Consider the following 20997-nt stretch of genomic DNA (forward strand, 5'->3'; position numbering starts at 1 on the left):
CTCCTTAATCATCTCTTAATCCAAATTAACAAAATTGGAATGGATTAGTGTTAATGTGTTTTTAATGAAAGTCCAAAAATGACCTTGCCAAATATTGCACCATGACAGCTCATGACAGTTGGAACAAGTCATATTTTGCATTTGGAGTGTGTTGGCATTGGTTTCATGTCCAAATTCCAAGTATTGCTCAAATTCACTATCTCACACCAAAAATTCAACATAGTCCACTTAAAAATTGACTTTTTGCATTGACCATTTTTGATGAATTTGGATCACACACCATGAAAGTACATGTGAAATGGGGTTTGCTCATAAAAAGATCATCCATTTTGGACATTCCATGTGAAAGTTATGCCACTTTGATTATAGGCATTTTTGGAAAATGAATGGACCATAACTTGTCAACCATACATGGGAATTTCAAGTTCTTGGACTTTTTGGAAAGGTGAGAGCAAGATCTACAACCTTCATGTTGAACAAATTTTCATTTGAAGCTTTTTTGGACACGAAATTTTGTGGTGAAAAACTTTCCATTTTTGGAAACTTCCATTACAAGTCACTTTCTATTTTTGGAAATTTTTGTCCTGACTTTATTTTTTTTCATTCTTGAGCTTTGACATGTCAAATAAAACTTGTTTCAACATGAATGAAGTGTATCCAACTCTCTCCCACCTCCAAATCCATAAAATCAAGCACAGTTGACCACAGTTGACTTTTCAACTAATAAATGAATTTGGCAATGCACTGATCAATCTGAGCCCCAATCCTCTGATGAAATGGCTCAATGATGAAACCCTAGCCTCCATAAGCTCAATATAATCACACGATGATCCCCATATCCATTATAGACCCCATCTCCTTGCCATGCCCTGATTGGCCTAATGCAACTGATTAAGGTTGACCAGTGGTCAAAACCCTAATCTCAAGGTAGCTGATCAAACTCTTGAACTTCTGGTGATATCCAGACCATGATAATGATGATGCATAATTGCAACCAAGATGAAGACCAATCTCCTTGAGAATCAAGAAACCCTAATTTGAATCACCACCCTCAGATGATTAGTGATCCAGTCCATTCAATGAAAACCCTCAGCTTGCATATATCAACCTTCTATCTTCTGACCAAGACCTAGGAGGATGACTTGCACAAGGTAACCACATGATATGCAATATGCAAAGTCTAATGACCTAAAAAATGCAATGCAATATGTTAAGCTAGTCCCAAGAGAGGAGGGCAAATTTTGAGGTGTTACAGGTTGCACTTATGTTGTCTTGGATTTTGTTTTCAATTGTCTACAAGTTCATGTAATATGTAGTGTTTCAACTGACATTAAATCAAATGTGATGTATGAATTGTCATTGTATCAATTCTAGTTTATTAATGGAATATTTGGTTTTGGTTACAATATTGTCTCAAATGACATTGTGAAATATTTTGTTTTCAAATTCTTATGCATCAGTCAAGATTGTCTCAAATGACATTGTGAAAATTATGGTTTAGGTTATTTCCAAACTAAAGGTATCACATATGACCAAAAGAAATTGCATAGATAATAAAAGCACATAAACTGCATAAGTCATTACAAAGTCATTACAAAATGGCACATAAGTGTGCATAAGTTATCACAAAATATTAACATAAGACATAACCAAGCTTTGACACATAAATCTACTATTTGTTACAACATTACACTTTACATATTTTTCCTCCAAGATTTCATGAATCTAAGACACATACCAAGCTTTGAATCATGTCCTGTAGCAGTTGTTTCTTGTGTCAAAGTACCTTTATCATGTTATGTCAATGTTACAGGTTGGTCAGAATTTGAACCAAGACCTATAATTGGTTTTTAAAACCGTTTGAGCTTCAATCTTCCACTTGTCCTTTTTCTAGGCTTCACAATAGTTTTTTAATCTTCTTTGGAGGCTGTCGCACCTCGAAAAAATGGGGATACGACTTCAAAGCGAAGCGCGATCGCACGCTCGCAATGATGGACTGAACAGAGTCGCCACCGAACTTTATTTATTCCTAAAAAGGAAAGGGGAAATATCGATAAAACCCAAGAAACAAAACGATAATGATTATGGTCGTCGCAACCAAATCAGGGTTCGGGAGTCGATTACGCAAGGGGAAGGTATTAGCACCCCTCACGTCCGTTGTACTCAACGGGAACCATTAGGTCAGTTGTGTGCATTAATGTTAGTTTGAAATGTTAGGCTTTTCGAATTATTAGGTGGGAAAGAAAGAATAAAAGAGAGGAGAATATTTTTTGATTTTTAACGAAGGACTAAACCTAAGTTTTTTATTGGTGGGCCTGACAAGATTTATAAATCCTGCTCCTACGTATCTCAAAAGAGAAATCAAGGCTTACGTAGTTCTGGGTAGAAAAATGTTTGTTTGTTGGTCGATTTTAGCGAAAGCTATATTGTATTAATCGACAAAAACATCGTTTTACCCAAAACAGATGAGGAGTGGACGCATACCACACATCGAACGGATTTATAGATCTACATTCGAAAAAGCGTCACTTATCTCGACTCAACAATTGTGGCCGAAACATTGTTTTGTATCACTTAAGACAAGATACTTTTCGTTTATGAAAAGGTTTTTTGATTAGTCGCACGGCGACGAAAAAGAGTTTGATTGGTTGGATTTATTTTGAGTGATGGCGAGAACTTGGATGAGCGAGATATACATCTCGAATCCTAGCCTCAGGAGTGCACGGTATTCACCGTGTTCCATTTTCATCTTCATTGGCAAAAGTATTTAATAGAGATTAAGTATTTTAAGGTTTGATTGAGAAAGGGTTTGAAGAAACCACATTGACAATTTTAGACGATGGCGAGAGTTAAGATTGGCGAGGCATCCGCCTCGAATCTTAATCTCAGGAGTGCACGGTATGCACCATGTTCCATTTCCATTTTATTGAAAAGGTGTTGAATAAGGATTAAGTATATATTTTTTGGGTTTGGAAAGACGGATATTTGATGAGGACGAGACATGAGCCTTGAGATCAATCACTCGGGGTTCCACTGGAATGCTAGATTCCAATGGCCCTTTTTTATTCGATTTATTTAAGAAAAATATTTGGACAACGAACACTTGATGAGAATCAACTATTCAAAGGGTTACGCCAGAATGCTTGATCCCAACGATCCTTCTCCTTGTCCAAGTTAATTAATGTGTTTTTAGAAAAAATGAACAATTACTCCAAAACGCGTGGTTCAAGACCGATCATTCAAGGGTTCTTACCGGAATGCTAGATTCCAATAGTCCACTTCTTTTGAGTTATTCAAAAAAATGTTTTAATATTTTAACTTAAATAGTAAAGCGTTTTAATTGGGATAAGAAACAAATTAATCAGATTAAAATATATAACTTGGGGTAGGATCAAAGTTTAAGAAAGTAGTCATAAGTATTTTATTCTATTAATTAGTCAACATCAATACTAGATATTTATTTAATTATTTATTCGTAATATTCTAACAATAATAAATAAAACTACAAAGAAAATGATATTATATAAAAATAATAATTCTATAGTTATTCAAACATTTAGAGAAAATGGCAAGAAATTAAGTTGAAGAAAAATACAATTATATTCTTTTATGTCTAGTAAAATAAGGTGAGAGAATAAGACCAATTTAATATTAGACATATGCATATTATTTATAAAAAATCTGAAAATAAAACAATTAAATACTTTTTTATAACAACAACAAAAAATAAATTAAACATAACTTTTTTATTTTTTATAACATAATCTAATGATAATAATAAATATATTTAAATTAACTTTTTTTATATTTTTATAACATAATTTAAAATAATGATGAAAATAACTAAATTAAATATTTTTTTTTAAAATTCTTATAACAGAATCTAAAAATAATAATCAAACTAACTAAATTAATCCTTATTTAATATTTATTATAACAATCTAAAAATAATGATGAAAACGACTAAATTAATCTTTTTAATATTTTTTATAACATGATCTAAAACTAATGATGAAAATAACTAAATTAAAATTTTTTTAAATAATTTTTATAACATAATCTAAATTTAAATAAAATAAAAGGTAAAGTTATTTTTTTGAATTTTTATAACATGATCTAGAATTAAATTAAATAAATGATAAACTCTTTTTTTTGGAATATTTTCATGACATGATCTAGAATTAAAATAAAATAAATGGTAAGCCCTTTTTTGGAATATTTTATGGCATGATTTAAAATTAAAAGTAAATAAATGGCAAACTTGATTTTTTGGAATATTTCATGACATGATTTAAAATTAAAGAAAATAAATGCTAAACTTATTTTTTATGAATTTTTATGACATGATCTAGAAATAAATGGTAAACTTAATTTTTGATTTTTATGATATAATCTAAAATTAAAAGAAAAAAAATCGTAAACCTCTTTTTTGGAAATTTTCATGATATAATCTAAAATTAAAAGAAAATAAATGTTATATTTGATTTTTTATTTTTATTTTTATGACATAATCTAATAATAATAATAAAAATAACTAAATTAACTTTTTAAATATTTTATAACATAATCTAAAATACAAAATAATAAATAGAAAACTCTTTTTGTAATTTTTATTAATATGACTTATATGTATTTATCTATTTATTTTTATTTTTAAAAAATAACAAAAGAATAAGTTGATTTAAATGTTTTAAGAAACAAAGAAAATAAAATAAACGGTTAATCGAAAATGCAAGGCTTATGACCGAGTATTCGAGGGTTCCCACCAGAATGCAAGATTCGAATGGTCCACTTCTTTCGAGTTTGTTTAAGAAAAGATTTTTGTAAGTTATAGTAAGAAATTATAAAAGATATATATAACTTGCCTATTCCTAAGTCTAGGGGTAAAACCGTCAATTCATAATTATGGTTAATATTGAATTAAACTTCTATTTTATGAAAATCAATTAAATCCTAAACTCATCCAATTAACCCAAATCCCTAATTAATATTCTAAACTAATTACCTAATATTCCTAATTAAATCTACTATATAATCAGGAATATTCTAAATTTCCAATTAAAAGCTAATTGACAAAGAAAAAAAATGGGCTTTTGCAATGGAAAGGGGGTACCGGCCCATATCTGCAAGGGTGCAGGGAGTAGTCTATTTGGGCTTTAGTCCAAACCAAGCCCAAACCCCATGAGTTAGTATTCATAATATGATGCCAAAAACGCTTATGCAAATAAGCTACGAAAATAAATCAAGGTGAAAAGCGCTTATGCAAATAAGCTACGAAAACAAATCAAGGCGAAAACAAATCAAGGCGAAAACAAATCATGGATTCGCGTTTACAATAACAACATCATGCTTCATATCAGAGCATCGCGCTCATCACTATAGCTCATGGATTCGTGTTCTTGGATTTATTTCGACATCATTCATGGAAGTTCGTAAAACCGAGGCGAGACTCAGATCGAAACGAGAAATGACTCACCGAATTTCCAAGAACAGGTACGATTTCCTTGTCCTCCCTTCGCTTCGTATTCTCCTCCCGTCCCTGAAAACCTAGGTTTTTTCGTGGTTGCCTCCAAAATTAGGTTTTTTTCTCTGTTTTCGAATTCCCGTTTCATGGTGGTCGCCTCCTCTTTTTATACTCACTACCTAGGGTTTTCAGGTTAGCTTATGGAGATTGAAACAGGTATCTCTGCGAAACCTTTTCGGTGTTCAGAATTTGGTCTTCCCTATTTGATGCTTGGATCCGGAGAAGGTAACACAAAACTAACTTTCTTCTTTGAATTTTGTCTCAACTCTCTTTTGGGATATTTTTTTGAAATCTTACCGTTACCAATTACTTTGTTTACTGTAGTGAAAACTTAGTGAAAGCATGAGTAACTTCGGTTTACAGACTTCTTCTTCTACTTTGTGATACAGGCTATAGCACAGCGTTTCTGAATCATCACAGCAAGAGATATACAACTTTAAAAGTAATGTGCTTTGAAAAAAGGTATATACTGTCACTAAAATGGATAAACTTCTCTGATAAAAATGGATTGAAGTTGAGTTCTTCTGTTTTGCGTTTTCTTATGTAGGTGTTTTTGTTATGGAAATCCTAGGGTGGAGTTCTAGTGTGGATGAAGTTCTTAGATCCGCTTCTGGTTCGGTTGAGGATGTGAAACTGTTTTGCTGTGATCAAACTCAGGTTTGAGAAGAAGTTCTTTTTGGGTGCGGTTGGTTTTCTTGATTTCAATTGATTTTGTTCATACCGTGCAGGTTAACCATTTGCCTTGGAAGTTATGTTAGAGGCTGCTATGGAGTTTTCGGTTTTGTATGGAGGTTAACCAACCAATTAGTAAGGGTAGATTCAGGTTGTGGCTTTGAATCGTGCTGTTGGAGGTTAGGTGGATATCATTTGGGTTGAAATTCGTTGGACAGTTGGAAGTTCGGTTGGAATTTGTTATGGTTCTATTTTGAATTCAGTTGAAATTTGGAAATTCGGTTAGATGTTCGTTTTTACTAAAGTTCTATTAGTGAAGTGATTTAGAAAATGTTGTTAGATAGTGAATTATTCTTTTGTGCAGTTAGTAAAAATGTTGTTATGAATATTGTTAATTTTGTTAGATGTTGAATGTTGTTAGTTCAATTGATTATAATGCTTTTAATCGAAACTGATGGAAATATGTTATATTAGCTAATGTGAAGTGAAAAATCAGAATTGAAACGAACATTGTATTTCTTACCAATTCCTATTATGGAACGAAAGGCGTCGCCGTCATAGCTTATTGGAGAACTGTTTTGGAGTTGTTATAAGTTTAGGATGGGATTACTTGATGTCTTGTTATTTGTTGGCTGTTGCAGCTTGGATTAATGTGAATATGCCTGGGACTTGGATTAATGTGAATATGCATGGGACTTGGATTAATGTGAATATGCCTGGGACTGATACAGGTTATTGACCGTTGATGTTTGTGCAGGATCCTTTGGTTTGCAACTTGCAGGTGTGATGCATAATTGGTTAATTACTGCAGAATTTTGGACATATTTGCTTCAGGAATGAATAGAAAGTCTGAAGGTTATTGGTTAGCTTGGGAATTTCGGCTTGGATGCGGCTACGGAGCGCATTGGATGGCGGGGCTGTTTTGGAATTCTTATGGAATGATATGGCCTTGATGATATTGATTCGCCACTGTTAAAAAAATCATATGTAATGGATTGAGATATATAGAATGTATTGAAATGGTTGGGTAGTGACTATCGTAATTTATGGAAATGTGGTAATGGTTGTATAATGTTATGGTTTTGTGGTTTATGTGCTTTGAGCGCAAATGTATTTTGGAATTGGAATGAAATTGGTAAATGCAATGGTTATCTAGTGTCGGAAACTTATGACATTTACATGAAAAAAAATGGTTGTAACAAACTTGGTTTGAATGAAATGAATTTGTGGTTATAGAAATGGATATGGATTTTTTGAAATAATCTAAAACTCATCTAAATGTCAATTTAAAATAAAAAAAAACAATAAAACCAATTAAAATCAAATTAGTCTATAATTTGTTAAAATTACTTTGATATCAATTCTAACATTTATTTAAAAATTAAAATCAATTAGAGTTTGAATCATTAGTAAAAAAAACAATTAAGATTAACTTGAAATTTGGAATTAGATTTACTTTGAAATTAAAATCAAATTGAAAATTAAAAAAGTCAAATAACTAAAATCCATTTTGTAATCAAAAAGCATCATGATCAAAAGCTTAGATAATAACCAATGTTTATCAAAAAAATATGGATTTGGGAATGGATGGTTGCCTTTGGTCATGAATGTATGCAAATGAACTTTAGGCCAAATGCCAAATAAAAATGAAAAAATGGAAAAAATTCATGACCAAAATCGAGGTATGACAGTTGCCCCTATTTAAGCGTCTTCAACTAGAGAGTATGAAGCAGGACACTCTTCATATGATCATAGTTGGAGATGGTTAAATACTAAGAAGACCCGGATTTTGATCCTGAATCCCTAAGACATGATGTGATATGATATGATATGATATGATATGATATGATATGCATGGATGCATGATTCTTTTTTTTTTTGTAATTTTTATCTGTTAGGGATATAGTGAACCCTTGACAGGAGATGCTATTAGACAGACCAATCTGTGGGGAATGCTGGTGGTCCACAGGGAGACAGACAAATGGTAAAAAAACAAACTCGCTGGGGAAGACAATCCTGCTGGAGAGTCAAACACACACTGGGGAGTAATCGAAGTGGAATTTGATAAGCAGTACTTAGAATACAAGAGATTTCGGTAGTAAGTTCACATATGACTTACTAAGCCCGAATATGAAAATTTCTACAACAGGTTCATATATGACCTGACAATGCTGGGGAATATCAAGAAGTTCTGACGGCAAGTTCAGATATGACCTAACAAACTCAGAAAAATTCAAGAAGAGTGTATCAACAGGTTCATATATGACCTGGTAATACTGGAATGAAAGCTCAACAGCAGGTTCATATATGACCTGACAACACTGAAACAATCATAGAGAAAGACTCTTCAGAACAGGTTCATATCTGACCTGACACTGAAATAAGGCTCAACAACAAGTTCATATATGACCTGAATAGTATTGAACAAACATAGGAAAAAAAATCTTCAGAACAGGTTCATATATGACCTGACACCGGAATAAAGTTCAACAACAGGTTCATATATGACCTGAATAGTATTGAACAAACAGAGAAAAAATCTTCAGAACAGGTTCATATATGACCCGACACTAGAATAAGGCTCAACAACAGGTTCATATATGACCTGAATAGTATTGAACAAAAGGGAAAAACTCTTCAGAACAGGTTCATGTATGACCTGACACCGAAATAAAGCTCAACAACAGGTTCATATATGACCTGAATAGTATTGAACAAACAGAGAAAAAAAATCTTCAGAACAGGTTCATGTATGACCTGACACCGGAATAAAGCTCAACAACAGGTTCATATATGACCTAAATAGTATTGAACAAAAGGAAAAAACTTCAGAACAAGTTCATGTATGACCTGACACCGGAATAAAGCTCAACAACAGGTTCATATATGACCTGAATAGTATTGAACAAAAGGGAAAAACTCTTCAGAACAGGTTCATGTATGACCTGACACCGGAATAAAGCTCAACAACAGGTTCATATATGACCTGAATAGTATTGAACAAACAGAGAAAAAAAATCTTCAGAACAGGTTCATGTATGACCTGACACCGGAATAAAGCTCAACAACAGGTTCATATATGACCTGAATAGTATTGAACAAACAGAGAAAAAAAATCTTCAGTACAGGTTCATGTATGACCCGACACTAGAATAAGGCTCAACAACAGGTTCATATATGACCTGAATAGTATTGAACAAAAGGGAAAAACTCTTCAGAACAGGTTCATGTATGACCTGACACCAAAATAAAGCTCAACAACAGGTTCATATATGACCTGAATGGTATTGAACAAAAACTGGATTTGAAAATGACTGCGAAAACCGGATGTTGGTTTAAGGGCACCAAATACAAACTGGAATCAAATGTCAAAGGATCATAGGATCGACAATAAGACCCGAGTCAATGCAAAATGAGCACGAAGTACATTTCGGCTATGCATGATTTGAATTTCCTTTTATGCATGATATATGAATGATCATGATTATGAGAATGCTGACACTGGGCAGACTGGGAGTTTGTAAAGGCTTTTTATGGAAGTTCATGATTCCTCAACACCGAGAACTCAACCAAATATTTTATGATAGATGTTGCCAAAGGAGGATTCTATCCAATTTGATAACCACAACTTTGCCAATGGGATCCTTTTGGAGGATTAATGAATCGTGCTGGCATAGTTTTTGGGCACTCGTCTTAAACTCAATAGTTGTTGACGTATGGCAGAATTTGTTTGAGCAGTTTGAAGGCATGAAGAAAGAGGTTTTGCCCCTCTGTGGCTCATCTTGCCCCAGTCTGTTGGGTCTTTGAAAATATTCACCTTGAAAGTGAGTTTGGAGACAACTTGCCATGAGACTACCTCGAGATGGCTTGCCCAAGTGTTTGAAACTTGCAGTGGTCTGAACTTGACTAACCAAATGTTGGAATGATAGACTTTTGGTCGAATTTCCTTGGATAGTTGGACTTATTGAGCTCTGAGGTGGCTTGCCCCAGTCTGAGTCTTGAAACAAATTACTCTTGGCTAATTGAACCTTGGAGTGATTGGATCAGATTGAATGATACTCAAAGTGATTTCCCCTGTTTGGACTTTTTTTTCACTTTATCAAGTTCTTCAACTGTATGTGGTTGGAATTTCCTTGATGTTAAGTGTTGACTTGCAAATAAGATTGTTCATTCAAAAATGGTAATTTTAATGCAGTGTTTATGCAAAAATTTGAAATCAAATTTTATTGATATGAACGGGTGAAATACAGTGAACGAGTCGTTGATAAGAACACAATGGTGATCAAGTCATTCACAGTATGCAAGTTGGTGCCATCAAATGATTAACAAAAATCGTTTGGAGTCAAGTTAACACAACCTTGTTATAGTATGCTTTCAAAATAAACCCTGTTTCAATTAGGTCTTTTAAGGGTTGTAACGTGGTCTGGTTCACGGTTTTTTGAAATAAAATGATATAAGGCTCGAAATTTATTTTTTACCCACCCCTTCTTCTTGATGATCTCCAGGTCCTACGTTCAGTTAATTCGCTACACGCATTCGACTTCCAAGAGGGTTCGAAGGTGTGATGAGGATTCAAGACGAATTTTCTTGAAATGGCAGTCACCTTATTTTGTTTTTGTTGAGGATTTAATGACCTATTTTGATTGATTTATTTTATCCCTAATTTTGCCTGGACTGCTTCTTTAAAGCTTTCCGTCCACCGGGATGCCCTAACTTTTGCCTAAGTCATTTTGTGGTATTTGACTTAGCGAGCTTTTTTCAATCTCTTTTTTTTTAAAAGGTGTTGACTGCCATATTATTGGTGGATAAGGATCAACCAACACTAATTTTAGCTTTTCTCAACCTTTTCGACACTTCAACACGTGCGCGAAGGATAACATGTGGTTGAACCTAAATGGAGGGTGTACATATGGACGAATTTTCGAAAGATCGAATGCACGATCGAACTATCTGAACATAACTACCCTGCCCCAGGTTAAGATTAAGGGTTTTAGATCCGAAATAAACACCAACTTCTAGGCTCAAAGTGGTTGACTAGGGACTAACTCCTTATCTCTTCAGTGTTTGGGGATTTGAAACAATGCCTTACATCATCGACATGGTTTTACTCAAAAGCATACCACAACAATTTCAGGTGTTTCGTTTTCATCATCCTCCTTCCAATCTTTGTTAACATAACGGTTTGATAAACAAAAGTGAATGAGAGGAGTATTTTTGTTTTTTAACATAAATGAGAAACGAGTGAATACGAATGGATCAGTTCAAAAGATGCATAAACATTTCATTAATCTTACCAATTCAAATAAAACAAACAAATGCTTAAAAGCAATTAACAATCAACATGCAAGGAAACTACAAAAGAAGTGTTGAAACAACCAAATGATTGCCAGCTTTAGGGAATTGACTTCTTCAAACTTGAAGGTTGGGATCAACAAGCTTTTTGACATTGGCATGATGATATTCAAATTCTTTTCCTTCAATCTCATCGTTGAACACAGCCTTCTTGAATCCACTACTCACTTCTCCTTTTCTTTCATTGGTATGGGTCGTGACATTGGAAATCCAAGGCGGTATCTCAATGCTCTTACCAGGAAACAATGATATCTCATTAGCCACATCCCTAACATCTTCCTTATGGTACAAAACCTTGAGGGGTCTCAAGGGTCCTTTCCCTTTCTCATTACCTGGCTCAGAAATCAAGGTATATGTACCTGAGCCTTCCTCCTTGAGTGTTAGTGACCCTATGTCAATCAATCCTTGCAGCTTGAGCTTAAAACTCTTGCATTCCTCGATGGAGTGCCCCATTGTTCCAGTATGGTATCCGCACTTGACCTTCGGGTGATCTTCTTCAAAGATTAAGCTCTTTTTGTTAATCAACTCTCGTACCAAGGCTTTCAGCGCTAAGCAAGAATCCAGGTCATGTCCCAATGCCCCTTTATGGAATTCACATGTTGCATTTGGATTGTACCATGGCAGGTATGGTGACACAGGTGTGAGAGCTCGAGGGGTCACCAAAGCATTCTGGATTAGTTGTGGGTAGAGCTTGCTATATGGCACCAGAATTGGGTCATTATGATTTTCGTTCCTCTTGTTCTGATTCTGATTTTTGTTATGAACCTGACTTCGATGATTTTGAGGAGGAATAGCCAGAGGATGTTGATGATGACATCTTGAGGGAGGGCCATATGCCGGTAGACGAGGAGCTTCCACATGGAATTTCCCTTGACTTGAGGTAACACTAGATGGATGTGGAGTAGTAACTCTCTTTGTTGCAGCAGCGTATATTGGGTGACCCTCTTTTCTCAACAAGACTTGCAGGGTTTCCAAGACCCATCTCATTTGGCTCTTCAAAAGATTAAGTTCCTCCTTCAGTGCTTCTTGGCTTTTCCTTAGCTCGTCCATCATCTTCTGAGACATGGTTCTTTGTTCTAAACGCGTGTTGAGAATCACTATGGACAAAGGATGGGTGAGTTTTTTTTTGGTATTTTCGAGAAATGATATGAAATGCATGATGACGAATGCATATGCAATGGTATATGAATGGATGCAATGTATATTTTTTATGTTTTGGTATGCAAATAAAAATGCAATCCAAGTAGTTAGAGTCTGGGATAACATGAGTAAAACATCTTACTAGGTAGGCTCCTTAACAGATAGTTCTAGGATTTCTACCCATAAACCCACTCACGGGATAGTTTCTACATTTTTGATAAGGTTCCCAGAGTCATGGACCATAATTGTATCAACATCATGCAACAGGCTAGCCGTTTTATGACAAGAGTGACGCAAGGTCTCTTCTGAGAGGGGTTTTCATGTTGGGTGCAAAAAGGAGAGGCCCTTGGAGTCCATCATTATGCAACCACTAAAGCAGGAACTGGTTCTAAGAGGGGCTTCTAGAGTCATGGATCCTTCATGAATCAACGTCATGCAACAGGCTAGCTGTCTTATAACGAGATCTACAAACAGGTATACTCTAGGGGAGTCTTCATGCTAGACACGCAAGGAGTGGCCCTTGGGGACCAACACTACACAACTTCCAATTCTAACTTATGTGTTCTCTCTTCTTTTTCCAAAGCTCGGGTGTAGAGCTTTATTCATGATATCAAAATCCCAACACCCACACATAGATATATATATACAGATATAAAAATGCGATAAAACAGAGATAAAGAAAGCATATAACAAAGGAAGAAAAAAAAACAAACACAACTAACACACATACAAAAACCTAACTAAACTAGGGTTGACTCACTTAGGGATGTTCCTGTCCCCAGCAGAGTCGCCATCTGTCGCACCTCGAAAAAATGGGGATACGACTTCAAAGCGAAGCGCGATCGCACGCTCGCAATGATGGACTGAACAGAGTCGCCACCGAACTTTATTTATTCCTAAAAAGGAAAGGGGAAATATCGATAAAACCCAAGAAACAAAATGACAATGATTATGGTCGTCGCAACCAAATCAGGGTTCGGGAGTCGATTACGCAAGGGGAAGGTATTAGCACCCCTCACGTCCGTTGTACTCAACGGGAACCATTAGGTCAGTTGTGTGCATTAATGTTAGTTTGAAATGTTAGGCTTTTCGAATTATTAGGTGGGAAAGAAAGAATAAAAGAGAGGAGAATATTTTTTGATTTTTAACGAAGGACTAAACCTAAGTTTTTTATTGGTGGGCCTGACAAGATTTATAAATCCTGCTCCTACGTATCTCAAAAGAGAAATCAAGGCTTACGTAGTTCTGGGTAGAAAAATGTTTGTTTGTTGGTCGATTTTAGCGAAAGCTATATTGTATTAATCGACAAAAACATCGTTTTACCCAAAACAGATGAGGAGTGGACGCATACCACACATCGAACGGATTTATAGATCTACATTCGAAAAAGCGTCACTTATCTCGACTCAACAATTGTGGCCGAAACATTGTTTTGTATCACTTAAGACAAGATACCTTTCGTTTATGAAAAGGTTTTTTGATTAGTCGCACGGCGGCGAAAAAGAGTTTGATTGGTTGGATTTATTTTGAGTGATGGCGAGAACTTGGATGAGCGAGATATACATCTCGAATCCTAGCCTCAGGAGTGCACGGTATTCACCATGTTCCATTTTCATCTTCATTGGCAAAAGTATTTAATAGAGATTAAGTATTTTAAGGTTTGATTGAGAAAGGGTTTGAAGAAACCACATTGACAATTTTAGACGATGGCGAGAGTTAAGATTGGCGAGGCATCCGCCTCGAATCTTAATCTCAGGAGTGCACGGTATGCACCATGTTCCATTTCCATTTTATTGAAAAGGTGTTGAATAAGGATTAAGTATATATTTTTTGGGTTTGGAAAGACGGATATTTGATGAGGACGAGACATGAGCCTTGAGATCAATTACTCGGGGTTCCACTGGAATGCTAGATTCCAATGGCCCTTTTTTATTCGAATTATTTAAGAAAAATATTTGGACAACGAACACTTGATGAGAATCAACTATTCAAAGGGTTACGCCAGAATGCTTGATCCCAACGGTCCTTCTCCTTGTCCAAGTTAATTAATGTGTTTTTAGAAAAAATGAACAATTACTCCAAAACGCGTGGTTCAAGACCGATCATTCAAGGGTTCTTACCGGAATGCTAGATTCCAATAGTCCACTTCTTTTGAGTTATTCAAAAAAATGTTTTAATATTTTAACTTAAATAGTAAAGCGTTTTAATTGGGATAAGAAACAAATTAATCAGATTAAAATATATAACTTGGGGTAGGATCAAAGTTTAAGAAAGTAGTCATAAGTATTTTATTCTATTAATTAGTCAACATCAATACTAGATATTTATTTAATTATTTATTCGTAATATTCTAACAATAATAAATAAAACTACAAAGAAAATGATATTATATAAAAATAATAATTCTATAGTTATTCAAACATTTAGAGAAAATGGCAAGAAATTAAGTTGAAGAAAAATACAATTATATTCTTTTATGTCTAGTAAAATAAGGTGAGAGAATAAGACCAATTTAATATTAGACATATGCATATTATTTATAAAAAATCTGAAAATAAAACAATTAAATACTTTTTTATAACAACAACAAAAAATAAATTAAACATAACTTTTTTATTTTTTATAACATAATCTAATGATAATAATAAATATATTTAAATTAACTTTTTTTATATTTTTATAACATAATTTAAAATAATGATGAAAATAACTAAATTAAATATTTTTTTTTTAAAATTCTTATAACAGAATCTAAAAATAATAATCAAACTAACTAAATTAATCCTTATTTAATATTTATTATAACAATCTAAAAATAATGATGAAAACGACTAAATTAATCTTTTTAATATTTTTTATAACATGATCTAAAACTAATGATGAAAATAACTAAATTAAATTTTTTTAAAATAATTTTTATAACATAATCTAAATTTAAATAAAATAAAAGGTAAAGTTATTTTTTTGAATTTGTATAACATGATCTAGAATTAAATTAAATAAATGATAAACTCTTTTTTTTGGAATATTTTCATGACATGATCTAGAATTAAAAGAAAATAAATGGTAAGCCCTTTTTTGGAATATTTTATGGCATGATTTAAAATTAAAAGTAAATAAATGGCAAACTTGATTTTTTGGAATATTTCATGACATGATTTAAAATTAAAGAAAATAAATACTAAACTTATTTTTTATGAATTTTTATGACATGATCTAGAAATAAATGGTAAACTTAATTTTTGATTTTTATGATATAATCTAAAATTAAAAGAAAATAAATCGTAAACCTCTTTTTTGGAAATTTTTATGATATAATCTAAAATTAAAAGAAAATAAATCGTAAACCTCTTTTTTGGAAATTTTCATGATATAATCTAAAATTAAAAGAAAATAAATGTTATATTTGATTTTTTATTTTTATTTTTATGACATAATCTAATAATAATAATAAAAATAACTAAATTAACTTTTTAAATATTTTATAACATAATCTAAAATACAAAATAATAAATAGAAAACTCTTTTTGTAATTTTTATTAATATGACTTATATGTATTTATCTATTTATTTTTATTTTTAAAAAATAACAAAAGAATAAGTTGATTTAAATGTTTTAAGAAACAAAGAAAATAAAATAAACGGTTAATCGAAAATGCAAGGTTTATGACCGAGTATTCGAGGGTTCCCACCAGAATGCAAGATTCGAATGGTCCTCTTCTTTCGAGTTTGTTTAAGAAAAGATTTTTGTAAGTTATAGTAAGAAATTATAAAAGATATAAATAACTTGCCTATTCCTAAGTCTATGGGTAAAACCGTCAATTCATAATTATGGTTAATATTGAATTAAACTTCTATTTTATGAAAATCAATTAAATCCTAAACTCATCCAATTAACCCAAATCCCTAATTAATATTCTAAACTAATTACCTAATATTCCTAATTAAATCTACTATATAATCAGGAATATTCTAAATTTCCAATTAAAAGCTAATTGACAAAGAAAAAAAAAAGGGCTTTTGCAATGGAAAGGGGGTACCGGCCCATATCTGCAAGGGTGCAGGGAGTAGTCTATTTGGGCTTTAGTCCAAACCAAGCCCAAACCCCATGAGTTAGTATTCATAATATGATGCCAAAAACGCTTATGCAAATAAGCTACGAAAATAAATCAAGGTGAAAAGCGCTTATGCAAATAAGCTACGAAAACAAATCAAGGCGAAAACAAATCAAGGCGAAAACAAATCATGGATTCGCGTTTACAATAACAACATCACGCTTCATATCAGAGCATCGCGCTCATCACTATAGCTCATGGATTCGTGTTCTTGGATTTATTTCGACATCATTCATGGAAGTTCGTAAAACCGAGGCGAGACTCAGATCGAAACGAGAAATGACTCACCGAATTTCCAAGAACAGGTACGATTTCCTTGTCCTCCCTTCGCTTCGTATTCTCCTCCCGTCCCTGAAAACCTAGGTTTTTTCGTGGTCGCCTCCAAAATTAGGTTTTTTTCTCTGTTTTCGAATTCCCGTTTCATGGTGGTCGCCTCCTCTTTTTATACTCACTACCTAGGGTTTTCAAGTTAGCTTATGGAGATCGAAACAGGTATCTCTGCGAAACCTTTTCGGTGTTCAGAATTTGGTCTTCCCTATTTGATGCTTGGATCCGGAGAAGGTAACACAAAACTAACTTTCTTCTTTGAATTTTGTCTCAACTCTCTTTTGGGATATTTTTTTGAAATCTTACCGTTACCAATTACTTTGTTTACTGTAGTGAAAACTTAGTGAAAGCATGAGTAACTTCGGTTTACAGACTTCTTCTTCTACTTTGTGATACAGGCTATAGCACAACGTTTCTGAATCATCACAGCAAGAGATATACAACTTTAAAAGTAATGTGCTTTGAAAAAAGGTATATACTGTCACTAAAATGGATAAACTTCTCTGATAAAAATGGATTGAAGTTGAGTTCTTCTGTTTTGCGTTTTCTTATGTAGGTGTTTTTGTTATGGAAATCCTAGGGTGGAGTTCTAGTGTGGATGAAGTTCTTAGATCCGCTTCTGGTTCGGTTGAGGATGTGAAACTGTTTTGCTGTGATCAAACTCAGGTTTGAGAAGAAGTTCTTTTTGGGTGCGGTTGGTTTTCTTGATTTCAATTGATTTTGTTCATACCGTGCAGGTTAACCATTTGCCTTGGAAGTTATGTTAGAGGCTGCTATGGAGTTTTCGGTTTTGTATGGAGGTTAACCAACCAATTAGTAAGGGCAGATTCAGGTTGTGGCTTTGAATCGTGCTGTTGGAGGTTAGGTGGATATCATTTGGGTTGAAATTCGTTGGACAGTTGGAAGTTCGGTTGGAATTTGTTATGGTTCTATTCTGAATTCAGTTGAAATTTGGAAATTCGGTTAGATGTTGGTTTTTACTAAAGTTCTATTAGTGAAGTGATTTAGAAAATGCTGTTAGATAGTGAATTATTCTTTTGTGCAGTTAGTAAAAATGTTGTTATGAATATTGTTAATTTTGTTAGATGTTGAATGTTGTTATTTCAATTGATTATAATGCTTTTAATCGAAACTGATGGAAATATGTTATATTAGCTAATGTGAAGTGAAAAATCAGAATTGAAACGAACATTGTATTTCTTACCAATTCCTGTTATGGAACGAAAGGCGTCGCCGTCATAGCTTATTGGAGAACTGTTTTGGAGTTGTTATAAGTTTAGGATGGGATTACTTGATGTCTTGTTATTTGTTGGCTGCTGCAGCTTGGATTAATGTGAATATGCCTGGGACTTGGATTAATGTGAATATGCCTGGGACTTGGATTAATGTGAATATGCCTGGGACTGATACAGGTTATTGACCGTTGATGTTTGTGCAGGATTCTTTGGTTTGCAACTTGCAGGTGTGATGCATAATTGGTTAATTACTGCAGAATTTTGGACATATTTGCTTCAGGAATGAATAGAAAGTCTGAAGGTTATTGGTTAGCTTGGGAATTTCGGCTTGGATGCGGCTACGGAGCGCATTGGATGGCGGGGCTGTTTTGGAATTCTTATGGAATGATATGGCCTTGATGATATTGATTCGCCACTGTTAAAAAAATCATATGTAATGGATTGAGATATATAGAATGTATTGAAATGGTTGGGTAGTGACTATCGTAATTTATGGAAATGTGGTAATGGTTGTATAATGTTATGGTTTTGTGGTTTATGTGCTTTGAGCGCAAATGTATTTTGGAATTGGAATGAAATTGGTAAATGCAATGGTTATCTAGTGTCGGAAACTTATGACATTTACATGAAAAAAAATGGTTGTAACAAACTTGGTTTGAATGAAATGAATTTGTGGTTATAGAAATGGATATGGATTTTTTGAAATAATCTAAAACTCATCTAAATGTCAATTTAAAATAAAAAAAACAATAAAACCAATTAAAATCAAATTAGTCTATAATTTGTTAAAATTACTTTGATATCAATTCTAACATTTATTTAAAAATTAAAATCAATTAGAGTTTGAATCATTAGTAAAAAAAACAATTAAGATTAACTTGAAATTTGGAATTAGATTTACTTTGAAATTAAAATCAAATTGAAAATTAAAAAAGTCAAATAACTAAAATCCATTTTGTAATCAAAAAGCATCATGATCAAAAGCTTAGATAATAACCAATGTTTATCAAAAAAATATAGATTTGGAAATGGATGGTTGCCTTTGGTCATGAATGTATGCAAATGAACTTTAGGCCAAATGCCAAATAAAAATGAAAAAATGGAAAAAATTCATGACCAAAATCGAGGTATGACAGTTGCCCCTATTTAAGCGTCTTCAACTAGAGAGTATGAAGCAGGACACTCTTCATATGATCATAGTTGGAGATGGTTAAATACTAAGAAGACCCGGATTTTGATCCTGAATCCCTATGACATGATGTGATATGATATGATATGATATGATATGATATGCATAGATGCATGATTCTTTTTTTTTTGTAATTTTTATCTGTTAGGGATATAGTGAACCCTTGACAGGAGATGCTACTAGACAGACCAATCTATGGGGAATGCTGGTGGTCCACAGGGAGACAGACAAATGGTAAAAAAACAAACTCGCTGGGGAAGACAATCCTGCTGGAGAGTCAAACACACACTGGGGAGTAATCGAAGTGGAATTTGATAAGCAGTACTTAGAATACATGAGATTTCGGTAGTAAGTTCACATATGACTTACTAAGCCCGAATATGAAAATTTCTACAACAGGTTCATATATGACCTGACAATGCTGGGGAATATCAAGAAGTTCTGACGGCAAGTTCAGATATGACCTAACAAACTCAGAAAAATTCAAGAAGAGTGTATCAACAGGTTCATATATGACCTGGTAATACTGGAATGAAAGCTCAACAGCAGGTTCATATATGACCTGACAACACTGAAACAATCATAGAGAAAGACTCTTCAGAACAGGTTCATATCTGACCTGACACTGGAATAAGGCTCAACAACAGGTTCATATATGACCTGAATAGTATTGAACAAACATAGGAAAAAAAATCTTCAGAATAGGTTCATATATGACCTGACACCGGAATAAAGCTCAATAACAGGTTCATATATGACCTGAATAGTATTGAACAAATAGAGAAAAAATCTTCAGAACAGGTTCATATATGACCCGACACTAGAATAAGGCTCAACAACAGGTTCATATATGACCTGAATAGTATTGAACAAAAGGGAAAAACTCTTCAGAACAGGTTCATGTATGACCTGACACCGGAATAAAGCTCAACAAAAGGTTCATATATGACCTGAATAGTATTGAACAAACAGAGAAAAAAAATCTTCAGAACAGGTTCATGTATGACCTGACACCGGAATAAAGCTCAACAACAGGTTCATATATGACCTGAATAGTATTGAACAAAAGGAAAAAACTTCAGAACAAGTTCATGTATGACCTGACACCGGAATAAAGCTTAACAACAGGTTCATATATGACCTGAATAGTATTGAACAAAAGGGAAAAACTCTTCAGAACAGGTTCATGTATGACCTGACACCGGAATAAAGCTCAACAACAGGTTCATATATGACCTGAATAGTATTGAACAAACAGAGAAAAAAAATCTTCAGAACAGGTTCATGTATGACCTGACACCGGAATAAAGCTCAACAACAGGTTCATATATGACCTGAATAGTATTGAACAAACAGAGAAAAAAAATCTTCAGTACAGGTTCATGTATGACCCGACACTAGAATAAGGCTCAACAACAGGTTCATATATGACCTGAATAGTAT

General features: G+C 33.5%; 1 long non-coding RNA gene across 4 annotated transcripts; it reads left to right on the top strand.

Moving 5' to 3' along the window:
* Nucleotides 1–5925: 5925 nt before the first annotated feature.
* On the top strand, nt 5926–18166 carry LOC127115598 (uncharacterized). Of its 4 annotated transcripts, none has more exons than XR_007800794.1 (3): nt 5926–5986; nt 6072–6181; nt 17868–18166. It is a non-coding gene; the product is annotated as an uncharacterized LOC127115598 (long non-coding RNA). The 4 variants fall into 4 exon arrangements; XR_007800795.1 differs by lacking the exon at nt 6072–6181 and adding an exon at nt 17687–17796; XR_007800797.1 differs by lacking the exon at nt 17868–18166 and adding an exon at nt 6253–6375.
* The last annotated feature ends 2831 nt before the right edge of the window (nt 18167–20997 follow it).

The sequence above is a fragment of the Lathyrus oleraceus genome, chromosome 1 (genome assembly GCF_024323335.1).
Source record: "Lathyrus oleraceus cultivar Zhongwan6 chromosome 1, CAAS_Psat_ZW6_1.0, whole genome shotgun sequence".
Lineage (NCBI taxonomy): Eukaryota > Viridiplantae > Streptophyta > Magnoliopsida > Fabales > Fabaceae > Lathyrus > Lathyrus oleraceus.